General features: G+C 41.2%; 1 protein-coding gene across 9 annotated transcripts in view; it reads right to left on the bottom strand.

Annotated features, from left to right (window-relative positions):
• Fer (FER tyrosine kinase) overlaps nt 1-12,872 on the bottom strand; it is a 324,911-nt gene that overhangs the window by 272,233 nt on the left and 39,806 nt on the right. The gene's annotated exons all lie outside the window — the stretch shown is intronic.

The raw sequence follows: 12,872 nt of genomic DNA, 5'->3' as shown, positions 1-12,872 counted from the left end.
CTCTCTCTCTCTCTCTCTCTCTCTCTCATACACACACAGCATATACATACACTCATACCACACACTCTACAGCAACAAAAACCAAAACCGCATGGCATTGGTCAGGGGCCAATAATAATGGTCCAGAATGCAACACTTCAAAATGGACTCACCATGCTCAACAGACTTCTGACAAAGGTCTAAAGGAGAAAGTATTAGCCTTCAGCTTGACCTAAGTAAGACTTTATTAAAAGCAACTAAGAACAATCATGGGCTTAAGTGACTAAATGTGAACACATTTACTGATAAATTCCAAATTAAAAGAAAAAATGGATGAAATCCTCAGGATCTAAAAGTAGGAGAACACTTAGTTATAAGACCAAATCCACAATGTAGAAGAGAAAATGGACTGTTTGAAAGGAAAATCTTTTACTCTTAGAAAGCCTGAGTGAGCAGAAGAAAATACAACTTTTTTGTTGTTTGTTTGTTTTTCAAGACAGGGTTTCCCTGTGTAACCCTGGCTGTCCTGGAACTCACTCTGTAGACCAAGCTGCCCTCAGAAATCCTCCTGCCTCTGCCTCCCAAGTGCTGGGAATAAAGGCGTGTGCCACCATCGCCTGGCAAAAATACAACTTTTGAAGGAGAAAAAAAAAATCACTTGGAAGTCAATGACCCACCCTATAAATGAAAAGGCATATTAAGAAAATAAAAATCTCTTCTTAGATTATCATGCTTTTCTACTCCCCACTAGACTGTGGAGACAGGGATTAAAAAAGATCAAATCATACCAGAGCAGAAATCCCACAAGAAGTAAAGCTATACAATAAGAGACTCCTGAAGGCTCAGGGTGGACAGATGGGAGTTAAAACCCAGACACAGGATTCATGAAGTCTCTCTCTATACTTCTTGTGACTTAAAAGTAGTGTGTGTATATGTGCATGTGTGTGTATATATACATATATACATATATATAGTCTGATTATTGTACATATCCTACATACACATACAGACAATAACCATGGGAAAAATGTCATGATTTGAAGGAAAGCAGGGAAGAGTATATGAGGGGATTTGGAGGAAAAGATGCTGTCATTAAATTATACTCTGAAAAATAAGAATAAAAAAGTAATTTATAATTATGTCAGTAAAAATTCCAATTTTTCAAAATGCCCACCCCTTGATATTAGGTATGGTGCACCCTTATAAAACTAGAACTCAAGATAAAGTTAGCATCAGGCCTGGGCTATGTAGTAAGTGTCTGTCTTTGGAAAACAAATCAAAAAACTATCAGACTATATAATATTGGGGGAAAAGGGGTCACAAAATCACTCTTATTCTATAAGTTATAAAAGGTATGGAAAATCAACTACAACTACAGCCAAAAGATACATGGTGAGTGTATACAGTGCTGATTTGTAATACAAATTATAGACAAGCAGGTATATACTCTCTTCTATACCAGTCATCTCCATCCCTTAGAAAAGTGACTCATACACAGTAGATAATAGAAATCTACAAAGTGAATTAACTGGTTGAAGCTACACAGTATTACACAATCATCTCGAATGCCCAGTGATCTATACTTTACATGTCACTTACCTTTCTCAATCTCGTAACCAAATACCTGAAAAGGGGGATCTAAGGCAGGAAGGTTTACGCTGGCTTACGGTTCCTAAGAGCACAGTCCATCCTGGAAAGGCAAAGCACTAATAGCAGCTTGGTATACAGTGCCACCTAAGAAGCAGAGAAGCAGGAAGGGCCGCATGTGCTCAGGTTGCTCCTCTCGTCTTTATTGAGTTCTGGACCTCATCCTATGTAATAGTGCTGCTCATGTTCATGGTAGGCCTTCCCTAACTGAAATCTCCCTGGACACTCTCTCAAAAGCATACCCAGAAGTGTTTCTTTGAGGTGAGTCTAAATCCAGTTAAGATTACAAGAAAGACTATCCACAACACAGTACTAATTATCATTAATCTTATCAGTACTTAGTATTTGGTATTAATTTTACAATCACACCCTACAGGTTAAAATTCAAAGTTCTTGGTAGTCAATACAACGTTTATCTCCCATAAAAGTCACACAGTTTTAAGACCTACTTATAATCCTAGCTAGTTTAACTGTCAACTTGACACAGCCTAGAGTCACATAAAAAGGGAGTCTCAAGTGAGGAACTGCGCAGGTCGGATCTGCCGGTAGGCATATCTTGTGGAAGAGCTTCTTGGCTGTAAATTGATGTAGGAGCGTTCAGCCCACTGTGAGCAGCACCACTCCCTGGGCAGGGATAAAAGAGCTAGCTAAGCATGAACCAGGAAACAATGTTTCTCCATTGTTTCTGTTTGAGTTCTTGCCCTGACTTCTCTCAACCATGGAGCGCCACCTGCAGGCTGATAAGTCTTTTTCCTCCTGCACGTAGTTTCTGGTCTTGATGTTTTCATCTCAACAACAGGAGGAAACTAGAACATTTAGGGTTTCCGAAACCTCCCCTGATCCTTCCCTCCTCTTTGCCCTCCCCGTTCTAAAGTTTATATCACACTCCCTGGAAAATCATCAGCAACCCAACCTGGAAGCTGCATTCTCAACCATGCATTTACTTACTTCTTTATTTATTTATTCATTTATTCATTCATTCATTTGAGACAGGGCCTCATTAAGTAGCTCTGGTTGTCCTGGAACTCACTATATAGGTCAGATTGGCCTTGAATTCAGAGATCCATCTGCCTCTGACTCCCAAGAGCTGGGATTAAAAGTGTGTGTCATTATACCTGAAGAATATCGGATTTTTGACAGCATAAAGTTTAATCTGTACTGAAGCTTCTCTCCCAAATTAGAAAAACTTTTGTTTTTTCGAGACAGAAAAACTTATTTTAACACAGACATTTTAATGGGGAAATGTTTTGTTTCCTTTACCTAAAATTCTTATAGAGATTCAATCAAGTTCATCATTGGAGTCTGGCACATATACTAATAAAACTATGTAATCAAACTATGGGCAAGTGAGATAGTTCAGGGTAATGTCCTCTGATTTTACATGCCTATCATAAAAGCACACACATTTACATATGACACATAAGGTAAAAACATTAGAAAACTCTCATTCTGCCTCTGATGAACTAGAAGAAAACTTGAATTCAGTATAATCATTAACTAGTTTACAACTCACAGTGCATCATCACCGTGCCTGTACATTGATAAAGAATATGAAATAATTACATGGCCAAAGCACAGAATGAATGATCTCAGTGTTTCTCACTTTTTACATGCTTCTAGCAGTGATATGGAGACAAAGTCTCACTGAGCAAGCAAGCCATAACCATGGTTACAAACCCAAAAGTTGACTCTGCATGAACGAACACAAAACGAGGTCACTTCTCAGAAACACTCACTCCAATAGGCAGGATCTTAACTATACAGTATTATCCATTCCACCAGTCACACTCCCAATGCCTAGTTCATGTTATGGGCACAATACTGTGACTTACAAGTCTGTTAAGCTGTCTGTTTGAAAGTGTTGTTTCTAGCCCAATGTAAAGAGAAAGTTAAACTTAAGTGAAAGCTCTGGCCTGGCCAGCCTATTTCAGCAGCATTAGTGAATGATGATCTCCCCTGGGAAGTCTAAACAAATATGTTTGATCTTAATTTAAGTGTTATTACATCGAGAAATCTACATCATGTAGAAACATCTGCCATTGAGAAGAGCAAAATCATTAGCAGAAAATTTTATAGGAAGTAACATAAGTCAATGGGCATTTATTTGATAACCAAAAGAAATAATTGTTAAGAACATGAAGGTAAATAAAATCTTCAATACAGCCTTCAAACAATTAAGATTACAGGCTTGCGTCATCTTAAGACGTTCACAACCTACTAAAATCAAAACACATAGCATTGCAGTGGAATCCTGGGGAATCTGTGCAGATGTTTACACTTTTGAATTAAAGTAGAAGTGTAAGGTCTTGACTAATGGGGAAGGGGATGGATGTGGGGATCAGGTTAACAATTAGCCTTTTTGATAAAAGACAAACTACCTGAAAAAGCCAAGACTGGAAGGAACTTTTCCTTCCTGAGGCCGGCCCTCTGCAGGCTGGGACCTGCCATGGCCTCCTCATTACCACTGTTAGTGCAGCCTCCCTCCACTGAGCCTAGGCCGCATACAGAGACTGGCTCTGGAAGCTATTCTGACTCTTCTCTGATAGGATCAGTCTCTTGCAAAGTAGACATTTGTTTGGCCTTACGTTGAAATCCACTCTTAAGTAATTGATCGTATGGGGTAAATTGCAAAGAGTACCTACCTAGATAGCTATATATCTAGAATTTAGAGCATATGAGAAACAATGAAATGCCCTAGATTCAAATGTAACCATTTTAAGACTCCTTTATTACAGGATCATCAATTAACTTTAGCTTTAATCGAGCACATTAGCTAAGAGCTGTCACTGCCTAGCAAAGGTCACTTCTTGTTCTGTTCAGTAACTCAGACACTGGCCCATTCATTAATTCATCAAATAAGGTCTATTAAATGTGAACAGTACATAAACACGTGTTTATTAACTGTAAGGTCCCGAGTAAACAGAAAAAGAGTTTGGGCTGTGGCCTGGGCTCACTCTGTGGTAATGCTATAACCTAGTTAAGTACAAAGCTGGCTGTGATGCTCATTCAGGGAAATGAGGGAAATAAGTTGTTACAACCTCAGCGCCTAATCCAAAATGTAAAAATGGAAGACATGCAGCCTAGAACTCAGTGGAGCCAAAAAAGGAAAACATTTCACAGACTTCTTAAACCTTGCTCAAACTCTTTCTTCTTAATCAAAACATGTATCTCCCATCTTTGAAAAACACTACTCCAGGGCTAGGGATATGGTTCTGTCGCTACAGTGCTTGCTCAGCATGCAAAAAGCCCCAAGTTCAATCCCCATATCCCATAAGCCTGATGCTGTGGCACATACTTGTAATCCTAGCGCCTAGGAGGCAGAGGCAAGAGGATCAGCCTTGACTATATAGCACATTCAAGGCCAAGCTAAAATACCTGAGACCCTGTCTCAGAACCAAACCAAATAAAAAGGAGGGTGGATTACTACTTAAAAATCATCTACAAATGCCTCCCAAAAGGTACACTAATCATCCTTAAGGAAAATCAGTAAAATCTATGAAGCCTCAAAGAGAATACAGAGGAATGCTCTCTAAGTGACAGGTCCAGGCACCAGGAGAGGCTCATCTATCTTGTCTAACTACACCACGGCTGTATCTATTGATGTGCCTATATGAAATTTACATTTTAATCCACTTTTCACTTCAAATGGTGCATTTTTCAAAGACATATGTCTAAGCTACTACTTCTCTGTAATATGCAGTTTCTAGATCCACATTAGTAACAGAAGCTCTAGCCAGCAGTTAGAAGGTGGAGAATGAACAGTGAAGGGAAACGCAGAGCAGGCTTCTAATTTAATTTCCAATGCTAATCCTGTAAATCAAATACAAACCTGCTGGCTCTCCTTTCTTAATGAAATCAAATGAAAAATGTAATCCAGCTACTATATATTTAAATTTTGAATGATATTTTCAAAAGAAAAAAAATTACTTGAACTCTTTTAACAGCTACAACCTCAGAGAGTTAGAAGCAAAAACCAAATTGAAGTTTTATATACATAACATTCTTAGAAAGCAGAAAATACCCCAAAGAGACATTAAGTAAGTTTGTATTTTCAAACTATAACCCTTAAGTGAAAAACCAGATCACCAACAACAAAGAAACAAACAACAAAACAGGGAACTAGTTAACAGAAGAGAACAACAAAACAGGGAACTAGTTAACAGAAGAGAACAAAGAGCCTAAGAACCAAACAGAATGCACAAAGCCTGACTGAGTCCTAGATTCATAAAACGCCAAAGGAAAGTTCTCAAGAAAAAGCAGTGGGGCCTGAATACAGACTGTCACACAATCACTGCTGTGGTTTGGACACCCACATCCCTCACAACTTCCTATACTGGTCCCACATGCGGAGGCTGGACCACTGGGAAAAGTTCTGTAAATCACTGTCTTCTGGATATGACATAGCCATGGCACTGACGAACTCACAGCAGCTACCTACATAAGGCAGATTACCTACATAAGGCCTGTACAAGATAAGGCCAGTCAGCAACCCATCAAAGAAAGCGAAGGGACTTGTAAGGCCGTTAATGGTTCTGGGAGAGAGAGCATCATTTTCTTCAATAGTATATCCATTGTGAAGTTGCCCAAACTCCCCAGAAGACAAATCGTAGCACACGCAAACAATGCTATGTAAGCTCAGCAGGCACGAAGCAGACATGAACATGGGAGGGGACTTCTTAGGGAATTAAATTTGACAAATGCATAATGAAAGTGTGGCAAGTGTGGTGTATATATACTATAGAATTCAGCTGAAAAGAAAAATGAAATCATGGACTTTCTACAAGAGAAGATCATACTGAATGAGGCAACCCAGGTCCAGAAAGACAGATGGCACATGTCCCCTCCCATCTGAGGCTATTAGCTCCAAATTTTCAGCTATGAGTATACATCTTAAAATAACTGGCCAGGCAGTGGTGGTGCACACCTTTAGTCCCAGCACTTGGGAGGCAGAGGCAGGCGGATTTCTGAGTTCAAGGCCAGTCTGGTCTACAGAGTGAATTCCAGGTCAGCCAGGGCTACACACACACATACACACACACACACACACACACACACACACACACACACCTGTCTCAATAAATAAATGAATAAATAAATAAATAAATAACTGAAGAAACCAGGAAAGTCAAAAGGGACCATTGCTGGGCTGGGGTGGGGTAGCAACAGAGAAGGGAGCAGCAATATACAAAGTAATCTGTTGGTGAAAACAGGATATAATTAGGGTGATAAAACAAAAAGAAGGAGAGGACAGTAAAATAACAGTAAGGATGTTTCAAACATACTATTAGTGATCCACCAAGTAAAGCCTATAATATACGTAGGTTTGTGTGTAAGTGTACATATATAATTCAAATGAAATTTTGGCATCCGGGCTGACAATGCTCCCTCCAAAAGCCAAAGGCCATCTAACAGAAACCTCATAATAAGCATGAGAAGTCCTTCTTAGAGTTGTTGTTCGGGATTCATTGAGACTCCTAAAACACTGCAGGCTAGGCAAGTCCCTATTGCTGAAGACATGTGTGCTTCAAACATGGAGCCCACAAAGGAACTGACCTGGAACTGACCTGAAAGCCTTCTTATGAACGTCTAGTTTTCATGGTACCAGAAGGCACCAGACATGCTTCCAAGGAGGAAAAGAACCATCCATTCTACCCAGCTCCTATGTCTATGAAGCACAACAACTAGTATGGCATACTAACTCTAGGAGTGAGAAGTGTCTCACATACCCTGGCGATAGCCAACAGCTCCCTAACTGGACTTATGATCCACTCATAAGAGGGAAATCAGGGCTGGTCCTCTAAACCTGGTCAACTATCCGGGCTGCTAAAGTCATGGACCTTAACCTACATCTGTCACTTTATTCAAGGAGCGCAATCCCTGACTACAGTCTAAATATCTGTCCTTATTTATACCCATGTGTAAGTGTCGTCCTTGCGCCTCAACAGGGAAACTTCTCTTTGTAACAGATGGAGACCATTACAGAAAACCACAACAAATCAAAATGCAGAGGAGTAGAGCCCAGTCCCACTAAATACCTGTACAACACTCCCACACCTAAGGCTCAGGGAACATTGTGGAACATTGTAGGGCAGAGAGACTGCGTGAGCCAGAGGATCAGGCTGTGATCAGGATTTGCTGTGAGACTGGGTCTCCTAATTACATCAGAAGCTATACCCATAAACCCTCACCAACCCATAAAGTCCCACCAACATGACTGGCCAAATGTAAGCTAAGCAAGGATATGGCAAAGTGGATTGGGGAAACCCAGAGGCCTCAACCCTACACAAGGAAATACAAGCAACTAAAGAATGAAGACAGCTGGAAGAAAAGGTTTTCCCAGGGAAGAGCACATCCATTGGTTATCCTATGCCAAATGGTCAGCTTTGCAAACATACACGCAAGTAACATTACACAGGTAAGCAGGTTGTATATATGTATTTAGTTGTACACACATGCACATGCACCCATGCTCGTAACAACAATCAATTTAAAAAGAGACCCTGAATTTGAAAGAGAGTGAAGACTGGTATATAGGAGGGTTTAGAGGAAGGAAACAGAGTGGAAAAATGATATAATCTCAAAAAAATAAATAAATAAGTCTAAATAAGTAAATTTCCTTGGCTCTCAGACAAAAACTCTGTATTGGTACTTAACCTCCAAGGTGATACAGGAAGAGATGAGGCTCCCCTCACCTGGTCATTCCTGACACTCACTAAAAAGCCATCTCAGGGGCAGCATCCCCATTCCCACCCTCTGCAATGTGAAGACATTCAAATGGTGTCACATATGAGGAAAGGCCTTCACCAACCTCCAAATAAACCTTGAAACAGTTCTTACAAACCTCCAGAGATATAGTTAATATATTCCTCTTTTTTATAAGTTACCTATTATGAAGTGTTATATTGTAGCATTAAAAATGGGTTAAGCCGGGCGGTGGTGGCACATGCCTTTAATCCCAGCACTTGGGAGGCAGAAGCAGGAGGATTTCTGAGTTCAACGCCAGCCTGGTCTACACAGTGAGTGGAGAAGATTCTGAAAACATCTTGTCCTAAGTCTGCATTCAAGTATGAACAGATGAAATTTCTCGAATTTGGAATCACTGCTAAGAAACAATTCTCCAAGGATTACTCATATTACTACAGAAAGAGCAATCTGAGCAAAAGGTACAAGGGTTTCATATAAGGGACAAAGTTGGAAACAGAGACGGTGTCTCTCGAAAGAGAAAGCAATTTAGCGTTCCAGCCTTCCCTCCCGGGATGTAAACCCACTGCCAACACGTGTGACTATGGCACCATCACATGACCAATCGGACAGGAGGGAGCAACCGCTGCTGTGATAGTCTCTGCTGACCAGCAGGCCTCTGGATCTATACATGAATCTATAAACCACAGCAGGCTAGAGCTGGGGGTACAGCTCACTGGGAGGAGCACCTGTACTACAGGCTTGAGTCTCCTGCATCTGTATAAACATGCTGCTCACACCGGCCCATGTCAGTACCTGAAGCGTTGTGGGGTGGAGACAGGGCAGATCCAAATGCTCACTGCCCAACCAACCCGCTTAGACAGCTAGTCTCAGTTCAGTAAGAGATCCTGTCTCAAGACAGTAAGGCAGAGGGACACAAAAACGGTACTCCACATTCTGTGTAGCTTCTACATGTGCCTACACACTCACATGCGAGCACCACAACAGACACACCCAGAGATAGATACTCAAATATAGCAAGCTGGCGTGGGACGACAAACAAGGTCTTCTCGCTTCCTGTGACGGTTCATGAAACAAATAACTGTCTTAATTATTATTTCACTCAACAACCACTTGTTGAAAGCTATTAACCATGCAAAATTTTTCTACTTAAAAGAATCCTGCCTCCACAAAGATTAAACTTTAAAAAGAAAAATCAAAAATATTTTAAATGTTTTTTTAAATGGCTAGCTGTGACAATCAATCAGTATGGAGAGGAATACTTAGTAAGAAGTCTAAGGGATAAGAGAACAAAAACCTGAGGAAGAAAAAGTTATACTGAGATGCAGAGGAAGAGCATCCCTCTCTAACCAAGGAGGTTAGTAAGTTCAGAACACCCGTGTCAAGCAAAGCAAGGATGCAGCAGTGGTGGCACATGCCTTTAATCCCAGCACTAGAGAAGCAGAGGCAGGCGGATTTCTGAGTTTGAGGCCAGCCTGGTCTACAGAGTGAGTTCCAGGACAGCCAGGATTACACAGAGAAACCCTGTATCAGGGGGGAAAAAAAAAAAAAACCTTCGTAAAGATCCTGCATGAAGGAGACCAGGACCATGAACCAGAGTTCATCTGCTTCACACAGAACTACCTGGGATGCACTGAAGGCTCTGAGTGAATGAACCCCAGCTTTTGAGAGGATGAAAGGCTACTTTTTGAGAGGAACATAGCAGCAGAGAGTCTCAGTAGGAGTTACACTGAAGAAAGATTTTATGTTGAGCTAGGATGAAGGAAGGAAAGGTGTAAGATTTAGTCACATTTCCAGATTTTTTGGAAGTAAAAAGAATATCCTGAATGACTGTGTGGGAGCCATTACAGAGAAGGAACTGAGGGTAATCTCAAAGACTGGGGTTTAAGCGAAACCAGGATGGCACTGCCACAGTCAGACATGGGAAGTGTGGTTTTACAAATGACTTCTGTCATTTGTTTTGAGTTCTAAAATGACCTTGGCAAATGTAAAACTTTATGGGAGAAATGAAGCAGCAAGTCACAGAGGCTTGACATGTAGACTTGAATCGACAGGAAGTGGAGGAAACTTGGCATTTCACTACTGCAGGGTAAGAAACCAGCAATCCCTAATATGCAAATCGCTGCTTTGTAAAACAGACTAACTCTAGTAAGGAGGAGAGACTAGAGCTTCCACAGTGAACTTTGTTTTTCTTTTGAGGGAGACATTGTAAAGGGGAGGGCCTGTATAAAGGGACAGGAGATGAGTGGGACCGAGGTGCAAGATGTGAAATCCTCAAAGAATCAGTAAAAGGTTAAAAACTTAAAAAATAAAAGTGAGGATCTTGGTATACTGGTGTTTTGGTTACTGTTCTATTGCTGTGAAGAGACACCATGAACAAGTTAATTTACAACAGAAAGCATCTAATGGGGGGGGGGGGGCGGTTGGCTTTACAGTTTTAAAGGATGAGTCCATGACCATCATGGCAAAGAACATGACAGAAGACTAGCTTGGCACTGGAGCAGTAGCTGAGAGCTCACATGTGACCACATGCGGAGAGGGATACACTGGGAATGGCATGAGCTTTAAAACCTCTAGCCCACCCCCTGCAACATCCCTTCTCCCACAAGGCCACACCTCCTAATCCTTCCCAAACAGTTCCACAACTGGTGACCAGGCTTTCAAACACGGGCATTTAGGAGCCATTATCATTAAAACACCAATGGCAAATTAAACTTCAACATCCAGTAGATTGCTTTACAAAAGGAGTACACCTTGTATGAAGCTTCACTAAGAGGAAAATGGCTCTGCTGGCAAAGTGTTTGCCATGAAAGCATGAGGACCAGAGTCTATATCCCCAGTACCCATGGAAAAGGTTTGATGCAGCCATGAACACCTGGAAATGCCTGCACTGGAAAATGGAGACAGGAGGATCCCTGGGGATCGCTGGCCAACCAGTCTAGAAACTCAGCTTCCTGTACAACGAGAAAGTTTGTCTCAAAAACAAAGTGGAAGGACTCGAGAGATGTCCCATTGCCTAAGAAAATATAGTTGAGAAGACCCAAGTTCAATTCCCAGCACCCACACTGGGCAGTTTACAACTGTCTCTAGCAGTAAGGAATCTGATGCCTCTGTCCTCCAAAAGCATCTGCACACATCTGCACATACCCACAGATGGGCAGACACATATACATATAACTAAAACAAAATCAGTCTAAAACAAAGTGGAAAGGAATAGGAAACAAGTCAGAGGGTGAGAGTACCACACAGCATGGTGACCTGAGTTCAGTCCCAGAAACTCCCATAGAACGCCAGAGGCAATGGTACACACCTGGAATTCCAGCACTCCTATAGCAAGGTGGGGGCCTCAGACCAGAGAATTCAGATCATCTGGAAGCTTAAGGGTCAGCTATCCTAGACTACAAAGCGAATACTAGAAAGGAGAAGGCAGGCCCTGCCTCATAACAAAGTAGAAGAAAACTCAATTTCAGAAATTGTTCTCTGACCTCCACACTAATGCTGTAGTCAAGACAGGGTGTGTACCTACACAAGAAGAGAAGAGGAAGAGGGGAGAGGAGGGGAGGGGAGAGGAGAAGCAACTACAAGCATGTAGATAGGCAGTGCACATACAGGCATGTACTCACACACATTTTACAGAAATGTTTCCTTTGCTTCTAGCAAAACAAAATTTACAAAATCTTAGTGAAACTTAGAAAGATGGTTAACCTGGATGAGGCTGACTGTACACAGAAAACGCCAGATTCTAAAAGAAATACAATTCAAGAGATAAGACGTTACATAAACATTTCGTGATATGAGACGTAGCAGCAATGAACTGCTACGTCATTGCTGCCCATTTTTTAACAAACACACTTTCCTTTGAATACACTGTGATGCTACCACAAGGATCCCCATCAACTAAGTTTTGGAAATCCTCCCAAGCCACAGATGGGAGAGCAGCAAGGACACAGACCATAGACATATTCAGCTTCAAGGAGAGAACTACCCAAAGATAACAGCAAGCCTGCATCAGTGAGCACTAGAGAAACCAGTACCAACCTTCGACTCTGACAGACAAGCAGGCGGCTTCCCAGCCAGAATGCCACCCTGCCCTGCAACCTCCCGGACACTGGCATAGAAGAGCCTTTACCTATGTACCAATCACATAATGCAAAGTTCTCTGGCTCTCATTTTAGAAGAAAAGAAAATATTTAACAACTTCAATGACTATGACTTTATAGAATTATTAAAAAGTCTGAAGGGCGCTGCTTAGAATATTTAATTAAATTTGTTTCCTCTTATGGGTATAGATCCTTGATTTGCAAATGTTCGAGGGAATGACTTTTATAAATTCCAAAAGCCTACTGGACTCAGAAGTTCTGTGTTCATTTCTAATTGTCCCTCTCTGTAAAATGATGAACTAAAAGCAATCTCAAAAGACAGAACAGTGCACACCTTTAGTCCCAGGACTTGGGAGGCCAAGCTTTCTGAGTTTGACCCCTGCCTGGCCTACATGGTGATATCCATCTCAAAAAATTAAAACTAAACTTTAAAATAAATAAATG

This window comes from Mastomys coucha, unplaced genomic scaffold, assembly GCF_008632895.1.
Source record: "Mastomys coucha isolate ucsf_1 unplaced genomic scaffold, UCSF_Mcou_1 pScaffold14, whole genome shotgun sequence".
Classification (NCBI taxonomy): domain Eukaryota; kingdom Metazoa; phylum Chordata; class Mammalia; order Rodentia; family Muridae; genus Mastomys; species Mastomys coucha.
Note: the sequence above shows the minus strand (reverse complement) of the source record. Positions and strands in the feature narration are given on the sequence as shown.